This window comes from Marmota monax, unplaced genomic scaffold (assembly GCF_021218885.2).
Source record: "Marmota monax isolate L192 unplaced genomic scaffold, Marmota_monax_Labrador192_F-V1.1 WCK01_AAM20220418_F8-fsc00064, whole genome shotgun sequence".
Lineage (NCBI taxonomy): Eukaryota > Metazoa > Chordata > Mammalia > Rodentia > Sciuridae > Marmota > Marmota monax.
Window position 1 is genome coordinate 3,864,021 of NW_026694542.1, and position 12,948 is coordinate 3,876,968.

Below are 12,948 nucleotides of genomic sequence, written 5' to 3' on the forward strand. Positions count from 1 at the left end.
CATTTATCTGATCATAATGGAATGAAACTGAAAATCAACGATAAAAGAAGGAAGGAAAAAGCATACATCACTTGGAGAATGAACAATAGGTTAATGAATGATCAATGGGTTATAGAAGACATCAAGGAGGAAATTAAAAAATTCTTAGAGATAAATGAAAACACAGACACAACATATCAGAATCTATGGGACACATTGAAAGCAGTTCTAAGAGGAAAATTCATTGCGTGGAGTTCATTCCTTAAAAAAAGAAAAAAAACAACAAATAAATGATCTCATACTTCATCTCAAAATCCTAGAAAAAGAAGAGCAAAACAACAGCAAAAGAAGTAGAAGGCAAGAAATAATTAAAATCAGAGCTGAAATTAATGAAATCGAAACAAAAGAAACAATTGAAAAAATTGACAAAACTAAAAGTTGGTTCTTTGAAAAAATAAACAAAATCGACAGACCCTTAGCCATGCTAGCGAAGAGAAGAAGAGAGAGAACTCAAATTACTAGCATACGGGATGAAAAAGGCAATATCACAACAGACACTTCAGAAATACAGAAGATAATCAAAAACTATTTTGAATCCTTATACTCCAATAAATTAGAAGATAGTGAAGGCATAGATAAATTTCTTAAGTCATATGATCTGCCCAGATTGAGTCAGGAGGATATAGACAACCTAAACAGACCAATATCAATTGAGGAAATAGAAGAAACCATCAAAACACTACCAACTAAGAAAAGCCCAGGACCGGATGGGTATACAGCAGAGTTTTAAAAAACCTTTAAAGAGGAACTAATACCAATACTTTTCAAGCTACTTCAGGAAATAGAAAAAGAGGGAGAGCTTCCAAATTCATTCTATGAGGCCAACATCACCCTGATACCTAAACCAGACAAAGACACTTCAAAGAAAGAAAACTACAGACCAATATCTCTAATGAACCTAGATGCAAAAATCCTCAATAAAATTCTGGCGAATCGGATACAGAAACATATCAAAAAAATTGTGCACCATGATCAAGTAGGATTCATCCCTGGGATGCAAGGCTGGTTCAATATACGGAAATCAATAAATGTTATTCACCACATCAATAGACTTAAAAATAAGAACCATATGATCATCTCAATAGATGCGGAAAAAGCATTCGACAAAGTACAGCATCCCTTTATATTCAAAACTCTAGAAACACTAGGGATAACAGGAACATACCTCAATATTGTAAAAGCAATCTATGCTAAGCCTCAGGCTAGCATCATTCTGAATGGAGAAAACTTGAAGGCATTCCCTCTAATATCTGGAACATGAGAGGGATGCCCTCTCTAACCACTTTTGTTCAACATAGTTCTCGAAACACTGGCCAGAGCAATTAGACAGACGAAAGAAATTAAAGGCATAAAAATAGGAAAAGAAGAATTTAAATTATCACTATTTGCAGTGACATGATTCTATACCTAGCAGACCCAAAAGGGTCTACAAAGAAACTGCTAGAGCTAATAAATGAATTCAGCAAAGTGGCAGGATATAAAATCAACATGCATAAATCAAAGGCATTCCTGTATATCAGCGACAAATCCTCTGAAATGGAAATGAGGACAACCACTCCATTCACAATATCTTCAAAAAAAATAAAATACTTGGGAATCAACCTAACAAAAGAGGTGAAAGACTTATACAATGAAAACTACAGAACCCTAAAGAGAGAAATAGAAGAAGATCTTAGAAGATGGAAAAATATACCCTGTTCATGGATAGGCAGAACTAACATCATCAAAATGGCGATATTACCAAAAGTTCTCTATAGGTTTAATGCAATGCCAATCAAAATCCCAACAGCATTTCTTGTAGAAATAGAGAAAGCAGTCATAAAATTCATATGGAAAAATAAAAGACCCAGAATAGCAAAAACAACGCTAAGCAGGATGTGTGAATCAGGCGGTATAGCGATACCAGACTTCAAACTATACTACAGAGCAATAGTAACAAAAACAGCATGGTACTGGTACCAAAACAGGCGGGTGGACCAATGGTACAGAATAGAGGACACAGAAACCAATCCACAAAACTACAACTATCTTATATTTGATAAAGGAGCTAAAAGCATGCAATGGAGGAAGGATAGCATCTTCAACAAATGGTGCTGGGAAAACTGGAAATCCATATGCAACAAAATGAAACTGAATCCCTTTCTCTCGCCATGCACAAAAGTGAATTCAAAATGGATCAAGGAGCTTGATATCAAATCAGAGACACGCCGTCTGATAGAAGAAAAAGTTGGCTACGATCTACATACTGTGGGGTCGGGCTCCAAATTCCTCAATAGGACACCCATAGCACAAAAGTTAATAACTAGAATCAACAAATGGGACTTACTCAAACTAAAAAGTTTTTTCTCAGCAAAAGAAACAATAAGAGAGGTAAATAGGGAGCCTACATCCTGGGAACAAATCTTTAGTCCTCACACTTCAGATAGAGCCCTAATATCCAGAGTATACAAAGAACACAAAAAATTAGACAATAAAATAACAAACAACCCAATCAACAAATGGGCCAAGGACCTGAACAGACACTTCTCAGAGGAGGACATACAATTAATCAACAAGTACATGAAAAAATGCTCACCATCTCTAGCTGTCAGAGAAATGCAAATCAAAACCACCCTAAGATACCATCTCACTCCAGTAAGATTGGCAGCCATTATGAAGTCAAACAACAACAAGTGCTGGCGAGGATGTGGGGAAAAGGGTACACTTGTACATTGCTGGTGGGACTGCAAATTGGTGCAGCCAATTTGGAAAGCAGTATGGAGATTTCTTGGAAAGCTGGGAATGGAGCCACCATTTGACCCAGCTATTCCCCTTCTCGGTCTATTCCCTAAAGCCCTAAAAAGAGCATGCTACAGGGACACTGCTACATCGATGTTCATAGCAGCACAATTCACAATAGCAAGACTGTGGAACCAACCTAGATACCCTTCAATAGACGAATGGATAAAAAAAAAATGTGGCATTTATACACAATGGAGTATTACTCTGCATTAAAAAATGACAAAATCATAGAATTTGCAGGGAAATGGATGGCATTAGAGCAGATTATGCTAAGTGAAGCTAGCCAATCCCTAAAAAACAAATGCCAAATGTCTTCTTTGATATAAGGAGAGTAACTAAGAACAGAGTAGGGTCGAAGAGCATGAGAAGAAGATTAACATTAAACAGGGATGAGAGGTGGGAGGGAAAGGGAGAGAGAAGGGAAATTGCATGGAAACGGAAGGAGACCCTCAGGGTTATACAAAAGTACATACAAGAGGAAGTGAGGGGAAAGGGAAAAATAATACAAGGGGGACAAATGAATGACAGTAGAGGGGGCAGAGAGAGAAGAGGGGAGGGGAGGGGAGGGGAGGGGGGATAATAGAGGATAGGAAAGGCAGCAGAACACAACAGACACTAGTATGGCAATATGTAAATCAATGGATGTGTAACTGATGTGATTCTGCAATCTGTATATGGGGTAAAAATGGGACTTCATAACCCGCTTGACTCAAAGTGTGAAATATGATATATCAAGAACTATGTAATGTTTTGAACAACCAACAATAAAAAGAAATTTAAAAAAATGAGTCTTGAAGCCCTTTTGTAGCTTATCCTGGATTATTTGGATGGGGTCTAAATGCAGTCCCAAGTGTCCTTGTAAGAGGGAGCACAGGGCTGGATGCGGTGGCTGACATGCCTGTAGTCCCAATGGCTTAGGAGGTTGAGGCAGGAGGATCACTAGTTCAAAGCCCAGCTTCAGCCACTTAGCAAGGCCCTAAGCAATTAGGAAGACCCTGTCTTTAAATAAAATATTTTTTAAAAGGGACTGGGGATGTGGCTCAGTGGTTAAGTACCCTTGGAGTTCAATCCTTGGTACAAAAAAAGAAAGAAAGAAGAAAAAAAAGAGGGAGGCAAAGGAGTTTTGAGAGGGAAGGAGGAGGCTGCATTGTGAACATGGAGGCAGAGACTCCAAACACTAAGCACTGACAGAAGCTGGAAAAGGCAGGGAACATACTTCTAGAGCCTTCGGAGGAATCATGGCTTTGCCCACACTTTGCGTTGAGACTTTGGCCTCTGGAACGTCAAGAGAATAGATCTTTGTTGTTTTAACCCACACAGTTGGTAGTCACTTAATAACAACATAGGAAAAGAGTACACCAAGCAAGGTCTGGCGAAGATTAGCTGGGGACTTTACGAAAGGTGAGGAGGTGGGTGAAAACTTTCTCTTGGCTTAGTCATATCTGATTCCCTAATTGTAGGAGGAAATGTGGGAAACTCTCATTTTTTGGCGTGTGATGATTTTGGCAGGTAGAGAGCAGCTGGAAGTTTTGGGGACTTTCAGGGGCAGATTTTACTAGTGATTTCATGACAAAGGCTAAACATCTTGCCTTCAAGTTTGCTCTTTATAAAGAATGCTGGTTCTACACCTTCAAACTCTACTCCAACATTTATTGCCTGCCTTTTCCCATCTGTATTCTCTAGTCATAGCACCATCCCTCACATTCTGAATTAGAAGCAATAGATATAATTCATAGTGAGATATTTTTTTTCTTTCTGACCAGACTCCATATAAATTGCATGTTTCATTTCCAACCAAGTCTTTAAGTGCAGTGTAGCAAAACATTATAATTTTCTTTAAAAATAGATTAATTTTACTCTGCAAGTGCTATGTGAATAGCAAACCTTAATTTATATATGAATTTAATTCATAGTAATGAGTAATGCCATAAAATAACCATCATCTGAAGAAAAGGACTGCCCAATTCTATGCAATAATAAAGATGTTTTTCCTTCCCTGACCCATAAACTAGGCTTCCCCTATAGGAATGGATCCATAGGTTGGGAAGAGACCAAGATTGGGAATAGAAACTTTATTTGTAATCCATTTTCATACCTTTTTGATAAAACCTCAAAGATTATTATGATGTAATAACCATCATGCAGTGATGACTTTTTGATAGATCATTATCTTTTTATTGTATAGTTCAAATTTCCATGTGCATGTTGAATTTGGGCCATTCCTTCAGGCATAGATATTTACTAAGCATGTACTTATGTATGAAAACTGTATTTGTTGTGCATAGAGAGCTCACAGTTTTAAAGTGTTTTTGTTTTTAATTTAATTACAGATGGTTCCCCACATATGATAGTTTGACTTAGTAACTTTTCAGTGTTAGGATGATATGAAAATAACATGCATTTAGTAGGAATCATATGTTGGATTTTGGATTTTGATCTTCTCCTGGGCTAGCAACATGATATATAATTTTTTTTTTCTTTTTTTCTTATGATGGTAGGTAGCAGCAGAGAGCCTTATCTCCTAGTCAGTCCACTGTCATGACATAAAGAATCTAGGATCTGGAGCACACGGTGTTGCTATGTTATGACGTTCAGTAAGTGTGTGAAATGTGCTTTCAACTTATGATATTTTCAATTGATAATGAGTTCACTGAGGGGCAACCCTATCATAAGTCAAGGATCATCTGTATGTGTGATGATTCATATTTTAACTTCTGCCTTGTCTAGTAGATTACAAATCCTTTCTCCTTTTTTTTAAAATTCCTACAACCTGACAGAGTATCTGATATCTAAAAGGAACATAGGCATTTGTTGACTTAATGAAAATAAAGGGAGCAGCCCAAAGGCAGAGGGAAAAGGAATGTGAAAGAAGAAGAAATAAATTATAATGCTGTTCATAAGGCTGAATTGAAAGGATGACTTTGATGCGATAGCAAAAAAAAAGGAAGTGAATCTTGAGTTTCCTGGCTGATAAATCTAGAAGCAGTCATAGATGACTAACTATAAGAGTAATTTTATCCTGAATTTTTAACATTCTTCATGTTTATGGCCTACCTTCTTTTCCCATCTAGATTGTAACCTCATCTAGGTCAGTGGCCACAAACTATATTCATTTGAATCTCGAATGCAACAAACACAACAGGCACATAGTCCATTTTACTTTCACAAATGAATCTATGAATGAATTGACTGTGAAGAGTTCTGCTGCTGGAAGATGATTAGCTGTGGAAGAGGAGGCACCTACCATATAGATGAATTTCAGATTGTCAGTTTCTTCAAAAACGAAGGAGTAATGGAAAATCCTAATAAATAGATGATTTTGGAAATTTGTTTATCATTGATTTTTGCTATCAGTTGTGAGTGTATTGAAAGTTGAAGGCAAAGTGGACATTTAAAAATAAAGACATGTGGTGAATTTCCAGTTTCACAGCTTTCATTCTTTTATAGCCTAAAGTATGAGGATTCCACAAACTCAGCGTCCATCAACACAATGTAAGGAACATGTTTATCTGGGATTGGCCATATGGGCGGATGTGATTAGTTTTCATAAATATGCGTTTTTTTCCATTCATAATGTGTATGTATATTAGATATACCTTTAGGTTCCCACATGAGATTGTCCAGTTCCAAGGAGAATTTCAATGGGTTTTCAGTTCTTTTATTGAAAAAGTCCTAGACCAGAGCCCATTCGATATGCTACTTATGTGCAAACCCACAGAAAAGAAAGGGAATTGCTAGAGATGGAAGCCCTATGTGGGGACCTGATGTGGTTCCTGTTGCCAGGGCAACAACTTCCTTTGTTTCTACTAAACATTGCAGCTTTATTTTTGAACCCTGATTCTCAGGTACACCAGAAGTGGTTACAACAACAAGCAAGTAAGAAAGCAGCTAGACTTTGAAAAAAAAATTTAAAAAAGAAACACTATGACTTTCTCGGCTCTTCCGATGTTTAGAAATTACTTTACAAAGAAAATGTAGGTTTCTTTCCCTCCTAAATACATTTTCAATACAAAGACTAGGAATTTTTGTGCAAACTTTATACACACAACTTTGTTTTCTCCAATACTGAACAATATTATCAATTTAGCATGGAAAAGTCACAGAAGATTCTGAATCTGGAATACATCAAGGTATTGCTCAAATGTTTAAAAAAATAAAAAGGAGATTTAAGGGAAGGTAAAACCCACAAAATTTAATTGACTGCCCATAGGAAATAGGAAGACTTATACACAAAAAGGCGCTTTAACTGTAGAGGCCAACAGGTTGAAAAATGGAAAGCCACTGGGGAAGAGCACTGGATAGGAAGGAAGGAGACCTAAGTCCCATCTGTCAATTACTCTGTAGGAGTCCTGTGAATGAGATCTGATCTTTGTGAGAGGTGTTCATTTTGTAAATTTCACATGAAGCATCCGTATGTTTTTTAGGCTGCTAAGAAGCATACATACACACACATATGCACTTATGAACTTGGTCAGTCAAACTAATAAATACCAACTGAAATATTCTGTAATGCTTACAATATTTCAGATACTATATTTTTCTGTATATATTGACTCATTAAAAAGATTCACAATAATCTTGTTTGAAGTAGGCATGATTGTAATCTTTATGTAAGGAAACAAAGATAGAAAGAAGTAATATTTGGCTTAAACCCTCTCGATCTTGCTCTAGAATCTGGTCTTTTAAACTACCATTTCCTTTCAAGGTTAAACAGATTTCCTTATTATAAGGCTACCCATTTCTTTAATATACTAATTATTATATAAATCTCTACAGGAATAATATCTTAGTGCTTCTCAAATGCATTAACTACCAATTATTTTCTCAGAGTATTATTGTGGAACATACTTTGAAAAATGCTGGTCTAGATGAGCCATGTGTGATACCTTTTCTTTCTACTATATGATAATCCTGAGGCTCTAAGCAGAAAATTTCACACACTCCACGGCTTTAAAATAGTTGCCTTTAATAGGATATTTATTAAAATTTTTAAAAAATTAATTACAATTTGCAATTTTCTGAATGATTTATATTTACATTGCTCCCAAATTTATTAATTTTTGATTTTCTGAGTTCAGGCCCTGTTCTTTGAAACCTTTTTTCATTATTCCAAACCTTCTGAGTTAGTCCTGCTATGAATCAATCACAGTAAGGAAAAAGATAAATTTGGTGTTTCCATTAAAAAGTACACTGTAGAGAGATAGAACTATGTCTAGATTATCCAGTCTTTCATATTTACCATGGAAATATTTACCACCATTCTTCCAGGAAAGTGAGAAATATGACAGGTAACTCAGATCAAAACAAAATGGGATAGTATGTTACTTAAAAGTCCATTTCTTAAGCCATGCTCAGTGGTGCAGACCTGTAATCCCAGCAGCTCAGGAGGCTGAGGCAGGAGGATTGCCAGTTCAAAGTCAGCCTCAGCAACTTAGCAAGACCCTGTCTTAAAATGTAAAAGTAATAATAACAATACTGATAAGCCTGGGCATGTGGCTTAATGGTTAAGGGCTCTTGGGTTCAATAAGAAAATGGAAAAAAAAAATCTGTCCCTTAGTCAAAAGTGCCTACACCCTTGAGATGCTGACTTTCTTGAACTCCAGCACTGTTGTGCATATGGAGATGCTTTATGTGATGTGAATGAAGAATATATGTATATGTCAGCTACTGTCCCATCAAATTTCAGTTACAGATTTTAAAATGTCTAAAATTTTAGTTCATAAAAGGTTGATGTGTACTATAGAATCATGTGGCTTACAGATCTAAAAAACAAACAAACGAACAAATGTTAACTGGAAAAGGAGTTTAAATCCATATGCCTGAAATCCAAATGACTATTCATCTTGACTTAAAGCTGAAAGTAATACTGAATTTTATAACTTTATTATTAAATGTCTCGTTCCTTCTTTCTCCATCTTATTTATACTAGAAAATCCTCTATTTCCCCAGTGTCTCCACCGAATGGAACTTCGGATATTCTCTGGAGCAGGAGAATGTACTCAGTAATGTTTACTGATCAAATCCATCCTCATTATCTCACTCACTTTACCTTTAATAAGGCATTTGTGACATGAGGGACTTAGGCAGCAGCTTGGACTGTGAGTGAGATCTGATTGTTAGGTGGAGGATTCTCACCCCTCTGGCTATATTATAATCCTGCTAAAACTGGAGTTAACCCTCACACCAATGCTGCTGTGGTTATGCCCTTCTTACTCGTTTGAGAAAGAAATTTCTGGAGTTTCAGAACTTCAAGAGGCAGAGCCCAGCCAAAGTCCTCGTTTCTCTTTTGTTCTTATATTTGTAACATTTTCTGTTTATTTCACATCAAATAGAACACAAAACAGTTTTTAGACATTATTCACAATATTGTTCCAATTCTTTGTGTCAGGTGGAATTTCTTTGAAATATATGAATGATCCTGAATCTCAAATGTGTTCATTTTAGGTAGGGGAACAGACATAGATTCTGTTCTCAGAGCCCAGAATCCAGCTCTATAAGGGGGAGACAATCAAGTGTTTTCATTGTTGGATGAGTATGAAATGGTTCTCAGGGCAAAAGTTGTGGGAAAAAAATGCAGGACCAAACCACAGCTCCTAATCCACTGGCGATAAGTTCAATAATGACAAATCTACAAGCTTCTATTTGTATGATCTGTATGAACAAATCTCTCTACTCTCAAAATAGGAACTCAGAAATCACAACAGTATCAACTTCAAAAAAAGAAGCTTTGAACAAGAGATTTTTCATTTTCTCCTTTTTGTGAACAATACATTTTTTATGACCTGTCACTGCATTATAGTTATGCCTAATATTCGGGTCTCATTTTGACATAATCATACATACAGGTATCATTTGCTCCACCTCAGTTCCCAGTAGTTTCTCTTTCCCTCATCTCTTCCCTGTCCCTTTCTCTGCTCAAGGGGTCTTTCTTCTGTCTTTGTTTTGTTTTTCAAATTAGTACTTTATAGATAAACATAAAGGGGAAATTCACTGTTGAAAGTGATTTCTCCTTAGGAAATACATACATAGCTGTGGTCACATCTTATTAACTTTCAAGAAGGAAAAATAATTTCATTGTGCTTTGGAACTTATCCCCAAACAGTCATTGTTTTGAAGATGAAAATCCTGGACATGTATACATCAGTGCTGTGGACAATGAGAGAAATCTGCCAAATCAAAGCAGCACACCCAACTTTGAAATTCTCAATCATTTATCTGTAAAAAAAAAAAAAAAGAAGAAGAAAAAAAAGAAAAGAAATCCATTCTGATAAGAATGGGATTTATGTTCTACGCTATGTGAGAAAAGAGAAAAATAAACTATATTTGACGCTTCATCTATGAGAGACAACTTCCCTGCTGTAGAGAAACACTAAGATTAGCCAAATATTTCTTAAATTTTTAACAAGATCAATAAGTATTAGCTCACCATGTAGGAAATGAGGCTGTAGTTGGAAAGACCAGGTAAAGAGGTATTTCTATGAATGCACAAGATCTCAATGTTCCTGTGAAAATATATTCAAGGGAAAATGTCTTGGTCCAAAATTGCTGTCTTTGTTCCATAATAAGGCTCTACAGAAATTAATTTCACCACAACCAATTTTTTGACAATTCTACTTACTAACACATTAAGCTGATCATCATTTTAGGGCAATTTTTAAGTGAAATACAACATTGGATTTTTAATTCAGAGGCAATTGACTTTATAGCAAAGATACTTAGACCTTGATGTGCTTGATTAGGATCTGTCAGTTTTCTACTTTTCTTTCATTGATTCACATTAGTATCATATTTGAGTCATCCTTGTCCAATAGTAGTAGACATTGAGTCTGGGTGTAGTGTCTTCCTGAATTAAATAAGATATTAACAAAAGCTTGGAAATTTGCTCATATGATAAGCAAGACCTCAATGGAGTTTCTAACTATACAGTTGCCAAAATCTCACAGCCCTGGAATAAGTTGAGTTTTTGTTTAATAACACTTGAATAAATTACTGTGTCTGCATGGGATATCCCTTATTGTAAACTTTACTTATAGTATGAAAAAGCAGTAACTTGAATTAGAGAATAATTTCTTCTGAAATATAAAACTAACTGAGCTATTATATTCTTTATTGATGAGCAACAAAATCATCAGAAAACATATTGCTCTTGGTTTATGCATAAATTAAAAGCAGCCAAATCAATTGGTTCAAAACTTGGTAAAAGTGCCAGGATTGTGGCTCAGTGGTAGAGTGCTTGCCTAGCATGTGTGAGGCACTGGGTACACTCCCCTGCACCATATCAAAATAAACAAATAAAATAAAATTATTGTGTTCATCTACAACTAAAAAAAATATTTTAAAAAAACTTGGTAAAAAAAACAAATAAAACTGCATAACAGTAGAAGAATTTAAAAGAAAAAAAACTAAGATATTTTCAGATCAATGAGAACTCTTTCACAAATGGTAGTGTGCATCTACTGGTCTCTCTAATTAACGAAGTCACACATCACATCACAGGGAATGTTGAGAAACATCTGTTCTTTCTGGTTGAAGCAACAGTCCTGCAGCAGGAGAAAATGACATGACTTGGTAATAGTGTTGGAACAAAAAGTTTTGCAGAAATTCCTTTAGGCTTCTGAGCCTGGCATGTAATCCCAGCCTAATTAATTTAGCATTTTCAGGTGATGTGCATGTGTTGATTTTGTCTTTTGTATAATGAGTCATTCAATCTGTAGATTTAAGGCTCTAATCAGGACACATTTTTTACACATATAAGTTCATGTCTATATCTGAAATATTAATTTGGTTTCTTATAGTGCTCCTTCCTTTATAAAGGGCACCAATTATCTATGTGTTGCCTCTCCATTTTCTTTCTTTTAAACCTTTTCCTGTATGGTTCTTATCTCTTTGCTTATTATGCTCCACATTCTCAACACATTTTTTTTTTATCTTCATCTCTTCCTTGACTTCCTTCAGTGTTGGATCAAGACTTTGTGCTTTCTGGTGTCATTTTGAACACTGTTATGACCACTTTTTTGTGTGTTTATTTTAAACTTCTTTTTATTACTCTATCTATCTTTATCTCTCTATTGTATGGCCAGCCCCACTTTTTGTTTATGAACAATGCATTTTTCTTTTTCTTTGTTTAATTGTGTACTCCCTCATGATCAGTGAAAAGATGCTCTGTAAGCTTTATTACAATTTTTTTATGGCATGATGTTTTTAGAAATCTATCTTAAACGTGCATTTATTATTCAACATAAAAAATGTAAACATTTTTCATGTATAATATTACTGTTTTGAAATACTTATATTCTGTAGAATGGTTAGATCAGGTTAATATATAATTAAATTATATTTTACCTTACATACTTTCCTTATATGTGTGGTAAGAGAACTTAAAATCTACTCCCTTAGCAACTTTTTGCAGCATATTTTAATAGCTCTAGCTACTATGTTGCATAATAGATCTTCTGAACTTATTCTTCCTGACTTAAATTTTGTATTCTTTGACTAAAATCTTCCCAACCCTTGGTCCCAACCACTGAAATTTTTTTTTCTAAAATAAACTTGCTTATTTAATTCCCTAATGCTATTAGATGCTTTGTATAATCAATTATTTGAACTAAAAACCAGAGAGAGAAAAAAATTATACATGGAGAAAATTCCTTACTTCCTCCTCCCTGACTCTCTGACCACATCCCCCAATTCTTTCTTCTCTCTTTCCTGTCTACTCCTATAGTTTCTTTATTTTGTGTATTTATTTCTGTACAAATAAGCAAATAAATTGGTATTTCTTCATATCCCCTTCCTGTTTTTCTTTAAACCTGAAAATAACATGCTATAGACATTTTTTTTGTGCTTTGCTTTCTTTACTTGACACATATCCTCAAAATTGCCCTGTATCAATTCATGGATATCTTTCTCATTATCTTTTTACAGTGGCAAAGTTCTAATTGTGTGGACATCCCATACTTTATTCAAGCACACTCCTATATAGAGATCTTTAGATTGTTTTCCTGTTTAGCATTTACAAGTTATGCTGTAGTAAAGAATCTTGTGTTTTTTTTTCCTACTATTGAAGGTCTAGCTTCAGGATTGATTGCTAGAAATGAGGTTGCTGGATCGAAATGTTAGGACGTTTCCAGG